The 10,656-nt window shown below is 34.1% G+C and overlaps 1 long non-coding RNA gene across 1 annotated transcript in view; it reads left to right on the top strand.

The window, feature by feature from the left end:
• Nucleotides 1-951: 951 nt before the first annotated feature.
• The window catches only part of LOC111087480, a 12,440-nt gene continuing 2,735 nt past the window's right edge, over nt 952-10,656 (top strand). Inside the window, exon 1 of the long non-coding RNA XR_002612153.1 lies at nt 952-5,338. This is a non-coding gene — a long non-coding RNA (uncharacterized LOC111087480). The remainder of the gene's footprint in view (nt 5,339-10,656) is intronic.

Raw genomic sequence — 10,656 nt, 5'->3', positions numbered from 1 at the left:
CATGTGCACCTGTATTAATGCAATGTACAGATGTGCACTACCACTATATACATTTATTTGATTGAATCTGCCATCGCATTGCTCTAAATAAATCAAATTGTTCGAAATAAACTTGCTATGAGAATGCACTGAAATCCACTCTACTGTAAGCATTAGTCTGGTTAAAACTAACCTTTCATGTAAGTCTCTCAAACCACTAATAAGTCGCAAGGGACCACAGGAGAGTTTGGTTTATACAAGACTGTTTGTTTGTTTGTTTGTAGTAAAGCACTAAGCTACATAAAGGGCTATATGTGCTGTTGCGTCAGCAGAGGTCACGTGACTAGTATCACGCCACGTCGTTCTCGAACATTCACGTCCTTTCCTTAAATTTCGGGATCCTTCTAGATATAGCGTAGTCTTGTATATATAAGACGGTCACAAATTGACGGCAACAGTGTGTGTAATTGAATGAATGAGAATATTGTTGAGCACGTGAGACGTTCGTGGTGAATTATAGCGTTTGTTATAGCGCGACTGTTGAAATTAAGTGTATCGGAAAGTTGTATTCAGAAAGAATAAACCAGTTTTATTTGAGAAAGGACTTGTGTCGCTAAAGTTTCGTCGGAACAAATTTACGGAAATTTAACTAACGAAGGGAGACGTAACAGTGCTCTACCCACCACTGGTATCGAAAAATCACATGATCTCGATGACGCAACGTAGAGAGCGTGAGGAACATTCGCCAAAGTACAGGATAATTCTAGAAATAGTTCTTACTAGATATAGGGTAGGCGGGTATATATAAGAGGGGACAACGTGACGCGAGAGGAAGGTAATGTAATGTGTGTGTAGATAATGAGTAATTGAACTGCAGTCAGAAGTATTATTGACGTTAGTTGTTATAGCGTTTGTTTAGCGCGATTGTTGAAGTTGAGTGTATCGGTAAAGTTATATTCGAAAAGAATAAACCAGTTTTATTAAGTAAAGACTTGTGTCGTTAAAATTTCGTTGGAACGAAGTTACGGAAAGTTAATTAACAAACGGAGACGTAACAATTTCTTATATATGATTCCAATCCCTCTTTTTAAAGATAATGATGCTATTGTACTCGTTTTTTTATGTTTCACTGTTAATGCAGTAATCAAGTGATGAATCTCCAATTCAGCTGGTATGTCAAATCGATTGCATATCTTCAAATGAGTTTTTCCTTCATCTGATGTGGATCCAAGGTTTAGCTTAATCGCTACACTTAAAATACCACATTTATAATTACATCTAGAACATTTCAAGCATGTTTCTTTGCTACATTGTTTTATTTTACATTTACAAGTTAACTTCTCCATGTTGGCTCTCAGATCAGATCACAGGTTTGGTCCAGTGACCTAGGCCTCAAAAATAGTGCAGAATATCTTCTTTTTGTTTAATCAAAACAATCCAAACTTTTCTGCAATGAATCATATTTTTTTGATACATTTAAGATGCTGGCCTGGCTTGTATGGCAAGTGTTAACATTTTTATAGGGGTATCAGATAATCATTTGTACTGTTGTCTAACTTTCACAAAACTGTTAAAGGGGCATTTGAAAAACATTTTTAAAATCATCTTTACAATAAGTTTCATTAAGTCTTTTTTATTTTATGAAGAAGTGTGCAGAATATTCTATAGTTCTCACAGTTAAGTGGTTTCTTATCCACGTTTATGAAGTTGTTCAGCTACAGACCTACAATGTTCTTCAGTATCAACCAGAACTGAGATAACTGTCCATTGTTGCATTTTTACATTCAATTTTTGTGTACTAGTCACAATAGCTCCATGTAGCACCAGTGTTATGCATACTACAGTTTGAGAATTTGCTGTGGAGAATGTTTTCAGGATAAGCCTACTCGTCTACATGTATGTGTTTATCTTTAAAACTTGCATAAAGGTTAAGGGGCAAGTATAAAACAGTAAAGAGATAAATAACAGCATCAAGTAGTAAAACTTAGGAATGATTAAGACTACCATAGGATAGTGGTCCCCTATTGGTAGGCCACGTCAAGCCCACAGAAGCTTGAATTGTGGCCCATACTATAATGAGATACTGCACTGTTAACCATTATAATACTTTATTAGTAAGCAAAACTATTTTGGGAATAATTTATTCCCCACCAAGCTCAGGACCAGCTCTTTGCTTAATAGTTATCATCTGAAATGATCCAGTGTGTGTATTATAAATAGGGACTACTGGCCAAGATGGAAGCTAATTCTTGCTTAGTAACAACTAGGCTGATATTTAATGTGTATTTTAAAAGTCACCACAAATGTAAGGACAGTCAGGTTACAAAGTTCTATTGAGCTCTATCTTCATATCTAGTTGGGATATCTTGATCCAAAAGCTAACAAGTATGCAGAGCTTCTAATTTTTGGTTTAACTGAGAAACACCCCCGATACAAAAAATAAATTGGTGTTTTTTCCAAAAAAACACCAGTAATGGTTATTCAGATTAAAATAAAGGTCCACACTTTTACAAGTCACTATGCTTCTGAGATCTAATGGCTACCTCAATTAAGTCTAGCAGAGTTGTGTTGGGTGTGTTTGCTTTGTTTACATTTCTCCTTGTTATGTTACTAATCAGACCTCATTCATAGTCTGACTTTATAGCTTCTTGTATCATTTATTCATTAGGGTGTCTATATGCCCTGTGAAGTCTGTTACCTACCTCTTGTAAGTTGTGTCTGAATATGTTAACTGATTCTCCTCACTCTTGGGTTAAACTATGAATCTGTGTAATTATTGTGTTAGGTTTCTTTCATTTTCTATACTCTTGTGTTAATCTGTGCTCTAGACACTGAAAATTCATGGTTTCTTTTAGTTCATTATATGCCCTGAAGTAGCGTTTTGCCTCTCATGCTGTTCTTAGTCTAAATATATCAACATTTTGGGCATCTGTCCACCTTGATATTGTAGCAGCTTCATTAACTGCATCAATAAAACTCTTGATATTTTCATCAAATCTACGTGAAACAGCAGTATAGCACTCGTTAAATGTGTAGTGCTGCGTGGTCCTCCTAGTGCTGTAGCCTCAAAATTTACACCAGCCTGTCTGTCAGTTCTTGGTCGCACACCCTCCTCTATCTTGATATCTTCAGCAGCAGTAGCTATATCTACTCATTTGTTACCATTTATGTCTACTTACACTACTTAATATTTTGACTTAACTTATTTGTGCTTCTTTCTTTCTTCCTCAGAACCTGTTGTTGGTTGCCCAAAATCCTGATGCACTGTGCCAATTTATAACAGCCCACCATGGATGTAGTTGTTTGGTTCAACTCTGCATCAGTTACAAATAAATTTGTTTAATGCCAGGTTATGCATTTTGGGTTAAGTAATCAAGCCTCCACTTGAGGAAGTATAGGTTTAAAATATAGTAATTCACTCAGAGACTGTTTAACAGAAACATAAAATAATTTTAATACACAAAATCTATATACTCATCTACATCAAAGTTCCTGAAACTGTCTTGAGAAAGTTTGATATCAAAATTATTAAACTCTTCGTTTTGAACAGCAATATGTTCATTAATTAGACCTATTATATTTATTAACATTGAAACTACAAAAAACAAGTTATCAACCGAGTTCTCCCGAGATATTCTGTCAGACATAATTTTACCTGTACAAGTGCAATAATAATTCTTCCAATATATTTATTAATAACTTTGTTACAACATCTATTAACTTAGTTAAATCTGCAGCAGAGTTAATATTTAGTACTCTTCTTTCCTCTGACATTATACATTATTTATTACAAATGTTGTTAAACCAGATAAGAGATGGCATTAACTGCTTGCAAGGAGTTTGTGTGGTGAATATTTGCAAGATTGTATTATGGAAATTCTGGATCTGAAGGTGCATCAGAAATCCTTGACAATTCTGGATCAGTTGGAGAGCTACAGGATAGCTGAACAAGTCAAGAACTGGTGAGGAGTTGCACCCAGAACCAAAATAATAGCATTTTATACTACTTAATTAGTATGACTACGACTTATAATGAAGATCAGCTTGCCCAATTTTGCATGTGATTCTTTTAATCTGTTTTCTATTTTTGCAGCATTCTATCAAACCAAAACCGTAACTATTGGATTGTATGGAACTATTTCTAGGCAATTATCTAATGATATGGGCATAGATATCTGAACCCTCTAACTCAGAATTTATGGATACAGACTTATTAATTTCAGTGTTTTTACACATATTATTCCACTTGTTGCTTTCTCTCAAAGTTATGTTGGGAGCTAATAAGCAGAACCACTAGTTGCTACTTCTCATATTTCTAGCTAACTCCTGTAATGTATTTCAAGTTTGTTCTGTCCTTATTTGGTAATCTTGCTCGCTTGTTAGCATCAGATGTTTTATATAGCAGATTGATATGGTTAATTTCTATATTTCTTCGATTGTTCTCAAAGTTTCAAAACTTCCAACATTTGTAATTTTAGCGAATCCTTCAATAATACTGCAAATTTAGTAGAGTTATAGTTGATGACACGAATGTGAAAGAAATAAAAATGAGGAAAGGATATAATTTTGAAGTATGATATGGAGATAGAACATGTGTTTTCTACCTGTTTTAATGATATAGAAGTTTTAAGACTTTCATTTATTTGTTTATTTAGTTTGCATACAGTTTTAGCAAGAACACTGATCATGAAAGTTTTTGAGAATGCCTTATTCTAGTTGCTTGTCAAAGAGGATATTGCAACAACATAAAGCATCTGGGATGAAAGTATTAGTCCTATAATATCCTTTGCTGTCTGAGTTTTTGTTACCTGATTATAACAGTAACCAGTGTTATGAGCAAACAAAGGTTACAAAGTGATGCCATCAACTGGAAAAGAAACCGAGCTTACCTGTTGAATTAAGGAATGCTTTCTTGGTTCATTTCTACTGGGAGATTAGTTGAGTAACACTTTTATAAATATTACTGTGATTACTTCTATAGAGATTAATCCTGAGAGAAAGAAAGCTGTGGGACAAAGCTTAGCCTGGTAGAAGTGGCTGTCTTTTCGTGTTCGTGAGTTGTGTATTTTGTTTGTTTGTCAAATTATAAAAAATTGTATGCCCTTTTTACTGACTTTATCTGTTTCATTATTTTACACAGATAAGCTATCTACTTCAAAATTGCTCTTCTTATTTCCTGAACAAACTTGTATTTTAATGAAGAACACCTTATACCTACAATTAATCACGGAAGAGGTTCGATCATGAAATAGGTTATTTTTTAGCAGTGCAGGGACTGGAGACATTCATGTGATTGAAGAATGAATGAATGCAGCCATGTATCAAAATATCTGGTAGAAGCGGCTGTCTTTTTGTGTTCGTAAGTAGTGTATTTTGTTTGTTTGTTAAATTATAAAAAATTGTATGCCCTTTCTACTGACTTTATCTGTCTCATTATTTTACACAGATAAGTTATCTACTTCAAAATTGCTCTCCTTATTTCCTGAACAAATTTGTAATTTAATGAAGAACTCCTTACACCTACAATTAAACACGTAAGAAGTTCGATCATGAAATAGGATTTTTTTAGTAGTGCTGGGACTGGAGACATTCATGTGATTGAAGAATGAATGAATGCAGCCATGTATCAAAATATTCTATAAGGTACAATAATACCATCTGCTCCATCACCGAATATACTTGCTCTTTCAGGCATGGGACATTATAATGTGATGGTCAATTTCACAATTTGTTGATGAAGAGTAGCCCAAGAGTTGGTGGTGGATGGTGTTGACAAGCTGCCTTTGTTATTGTCCATCACTTCAAAATTAGGGATGGCTAGTGCAGACAGACCTCGAGTAGCTTTGCACAAAGTTCAACAAAACAGACAAACAACGATACCATATGCTCATAGGCTGATTGGTAACAGGTTTATCACTCAAGATTTTAATGAACCAAAGTGTACAGCTGAGTTAATTTTAGAATTCTTGAAAAAAAAATAGAATGACCTTAATCACCAGAATTACATCTGTTAGAAATGCTTTGGACTGATCTGAAAAAAGCTGTAGTCAAGCATTGTATTTCCAATCTGCTTGAGGTGAAGAAAATGTGCAAGATTGAATGGGACAAGATTTCTCCAACAAGATGTAATGTATTGGTTGAGAATTATCTTAATGCCTGAAAGCTGTAATAAAAGCAAAATGAGGATACATGAAATACTAAAGTAGGGGTATCAATACTTGGCTTGAATGAATATTTTAAATAAAATAAGTTTGTTTGTTTCTTGATAGAGATTATTTCTTACATTTTTAGAAAGTGTGTGTTTTTCGTTTTTGTTTTATTAAAAGTGATTAAAGTTTTCTAAATAATTATTCTTAACCTGTTAAGCTTTGCTTAAGGTATATTAAGTATAAGATGCCAATATATTTGTCTGCAACTGAATAAAATGATTAAGAACTGGTCACACTAGTAATTTGTTTATTTGTTGATAAGCACAAAACTACACAATAAGCTGTCAAAGTGTGCCCACCATGGGTATTGAAGCCCAATTTTTAGCATTGTAAGTTCACAGACTTACCACTGAGCGATGTGGGGCATACATTAATAGACACCACTATTTATTCGTTATACCTTAAATGTTGGAATCACAGGCTTTCGGTTATCCCACTTATATGAAAACTACACCATGATGAACTTTTACATATCTGTAATATATAGAGGTGTGTTTTGGGCTTAACTTACTCTTAATTCAATGCTAATCAGTACTTTAACTTCAAGCGTATGATACCAAGATGTACCATTCAGCTTTCATCTGAAAAGGTTTTCAACATAATGAGAGGGACAAAACTGACTGATGCTAACTGTATAGCTAATGTTGCATAGTTATAATGCATCCAAGACAAAATACACAGCTACAAAAGAATCTGAGGTCACTCTGTAGATTGTACAGGCACTATAGAATTGTTACAGTTAGATAAACTTATTCAATTTCTGGTAGATTTTTATGATGTGCTTCTAGGGCTAGATGGCCAAAAGAGTATATCAACATTCACTCATTATGGCATAGACATAGGTGACGTGCATCTTATATAACAATCACCATGTAGGCTTCCTAGGAACATCAGGTATTTGCCTGCACTAAAATAGAGTATATTTTAAAAGACAAAGTGATATAAATTTTAAAGAATGTTCCACTAATGATAATAACGTGGAAGAAGGGAAATGTCAAGGTTATTTATAGACTAAAACTTGTGAATGTATTAGAGGTTCTAGCGAAACCACAGCCAAGGGAACGGGCTTTGGTAAATATCCAGAAGGCATGATTGCATGTAGGATTACGACATTGTAGGAAACTACTTATATTGTCTGAAGTATCAAAATGGTAATGGATGTGGATTATCTCTCCAAATGTTGAGAGATAGTTTTTGATGCTTCGATTACGAACTTCATGCAGCTGTGCAAGCTATTACAGCAACAGTTATGGTGAACTATTTAGGCAGTGATTATTTCTTTAGTGATAGGACTCGAGATATGATAAATCAAGATTTTCAGGAAAAACAACCGAAGGATCCAATTTAACTTGTGTGCAACTTGTCGTAAAGCAAGATGACATGCAACTCATCCAGATTGGTGAGTATAATGCACAATAGATATATTACTTATTGTATTACAAGTGTATGATTCCATTGAACCACATAATTATGATATCAGATCTGTGATATACCTATTGGTTCTGAGGACTTCAATGTAGGATATACTTTGGCATTCATTGTGATGGAAGGACTGGAGAACAGCAAGGTGTTTCGTGTTCAACTGTTAAGCACTTTTCTTCAATGAATTGTGCAAGATATTGAGAGATAGTATTCCACCCAGATGAAAAACCATCCATGCCAAGAAAAACTCCATCAGTTCTCCTTTGCAAATAATAGCTCTAGACAGTAGTGATTCTTTCATAAAGAAATAGTAATGAATATGTGTTGGTGATTGTTAATATTTACTTCACAAAGTGTGCTGATAAGTTTGCAGGACAGATGATGATACATTTAGGAGCACTTAGAGAAATTCACATGGATCAATGAAGAAACTTAAACAATGAGTCTTTTGCAGAGTTTCACTGAGTGCTAGATGTAATGAAGATGTTTATACTGCACCATATCATGCGTAGTATAATAGTTATGGCTGTATGGGCTATACAGATTGTCAGGAGTATGCTTTTAAAGTTGGGAATTCTTGACTGAACTGTATAAATGTTGTCAGGATGTACAGTTTCTAGGGGATGAGATTTATGACTTTTCACTAGTATAGTATTACAGTGTGTAAAGGAATGCTTGGAGTGTATATGGTCTGCATTAGGTGGTGATTCATACGAATTTACACATAGACTGTAAAGTAGCATATATAAAAAAAATAATGCTAGCTAGGACAAGACAGGAAGGTAATTAAATTTTGAGCTTTGAGGTGAGTTTGGATTTGTTACACACCTGCAGCTTGGAAGCAGTTTAATTCTGGCTGGAATGTTCTTATCCCACGCTCCAACACTTACTCTGTGAAACTGAGCTGCAGTAGGCAGATGAAATGAGAATACATGTGGGCAAAATAACAAAATAAAGTCACATTACAGTGTCAAACCTATTGTGCATTGGATAGAGCAGAATTCTTAGGTTGTGAAAATAAATGAGTTAAAGGACACTAAAGTTACTGTGTCATTATCTCAATATGGCTGATGATGAAGTTGCTGCAAGTACCTCTCTGTCTGTCCACAATGAGTCAGAAAAGGAAGATCCAATAGCAGAATAGTCAACTGTTTGAGAGTCAAAGTATTAACATCAATTATAAACTGCTAGGGCTGGGAATGATATGAAGTACTTCTTAGGATTGTCTGAAATGGATAAACTAACATAGCAATTCTTACTTTGACAGCTACCTTGTGGAGTGAAGTGATATTTCTAAAGTGCAGACTATTTGATATTCACTAGATTTTTGCAGTTAGGGTGGCAGAGGGAGTTGAGCATTTAATAAAGTTGCAAAATTTGAAAGCCAAAAGAGAATTAGTCCCCTTTCTCTTTCTTGGTGAAATAAAATTATTTGTGTTGGTCGCTCGATTTCAACACTTAGGATATTTGTATAACATAGAGTCTAAACACTTAGAAATGAAAGGATATGGTGATTCTTATTTCCTGAGCTAGTTATCAGAGTGATGGAGTTTTGATTTGGTTCAGACTGTTAAAGATTCATGAGATCACTACATAATCGCATTCACTACAAACATGCCAGACCGTGGGCGAATATCTATTATAACTTGTGAGAGTGTAAGGAAAAACACAATTAAAATGTATTTGTTATAAGGTATAAGGGCATATGTTAATGAAATACCAAGGTTTGATCCAAACTTATATGGAAAAAATTTAAATATTGTGTATTTTTCTTTTTCGTAAATAATAATTTAAAAGAGCAAAAAATTAAAAACTGAAAAGTTAACTATGTATCATGTACATTAAAGAAACATGGATGCTAAAAAGATAGATAAGCCCGCAAACGTGCATGTATAATGTTCAAAAGTATTTTTAACATACAGTTTATAATATGGAGCTTTTAACTGAAACGGTAAGTAAAACATGCAACCTATTAGACTTTATAATAAAATGTAAAACAGATTCCCTCTTTAAAAGGTGTATATTAAAACATAAGAGCTAAATGTGTATCTTGAGGTTCGATCTTTAAAGAAACGTAACTTTATCTCGTGGTTCGAATTAAAAGCCATCTTCACAATTTTTTCTTCCCCAGTTTCATTGTTAAAAGATGTTTACTTGATTATCTGCGTAAAGATTGTGTTGTTTTTAATTTATAGTTTATGCTTATTTGTTTCACTGTGCTAAAAACAAACAAATCCCATTGTGTTCTTTCTGTTAACAGTTTTGACTTGGAATTTGAAATATTTTATATTATCATTAATTTGTTTCAGTGTTATTCAAAATTCAATCCATGTCGTACATTTGTTGCAAGTTCTATAGACTCGTATATAAGGTGCATTTATTGTATATGCATTAATTTTGGCACATATAATAAATATGTTAGTATTTCCATTATCTAATCATTGTCCTAGTGTTTGCTGTTGTCCAGCCCTAAGAATATAATTGCATTTTGCGCATTACCACCAAGTAATGCTGTGGCTAAAATTTGAGTTTCAAATTAAAGTGAGCATGTTGTCCTAATTGTTAGCGAGTTGGATTAGAGATCCGAAAGTCCAGGATTTAAACCCACTATATTTCACAAAAAACGCTTAGCACTTTCATTCGTTGGAGTGTTATAAACGTAACAGTCAGTACTGCTATTCGATTTATGGCATACATTTATATAATAGGATTCAAATGCTTCTGAATAGTTTCTTTGATGCTCGTCAGAAGCTCTAAATTAGTGATGACTATGCTTGAAGCCTTGGGGTTTTTAACTTGACCATTTACCCTAAGTGTCGCAAAGGCGCCACCCAAAACAAAAATATTAAAATACCAGTTTTACCAAAGAATATAACATCAGCTTTTGAACTTTTTCTTTTAAAGGAAAATAGATACATTTGATTTTCCTAAGTAGTAGTAGTTTCGTATGGTGTTTCTCACGCCTCCAAATTCCTGTTGGAGGTGAGTATCCGGGAGTAGGACTGACGTCCTAGTTCAGACACCGGGTGAGCATGTTTCGGTGTCA

The sequence above is a fragment of the Limulus polyphemus genome, unplaced genomic scaffold, assembly GCF_000517525.1.
Source record: "Limulus polyphemus unplaced genomic scaffold, Limulus_polyphemus-2.1.2 Scaffold2205, whole genome shotgun sequence".
Taxonomy (NCBI): domain Eukaryota; kingdom Metazoa; phylum Arthropoda; class Merostomata; order Xiphosura; family Limulidae; genus Limulus; species Limulus polyphemus.
Note: the sequence above shows the minus strand (reverse complement) of the source record. Positions and strands in the feature narration are given on the sequence as shown.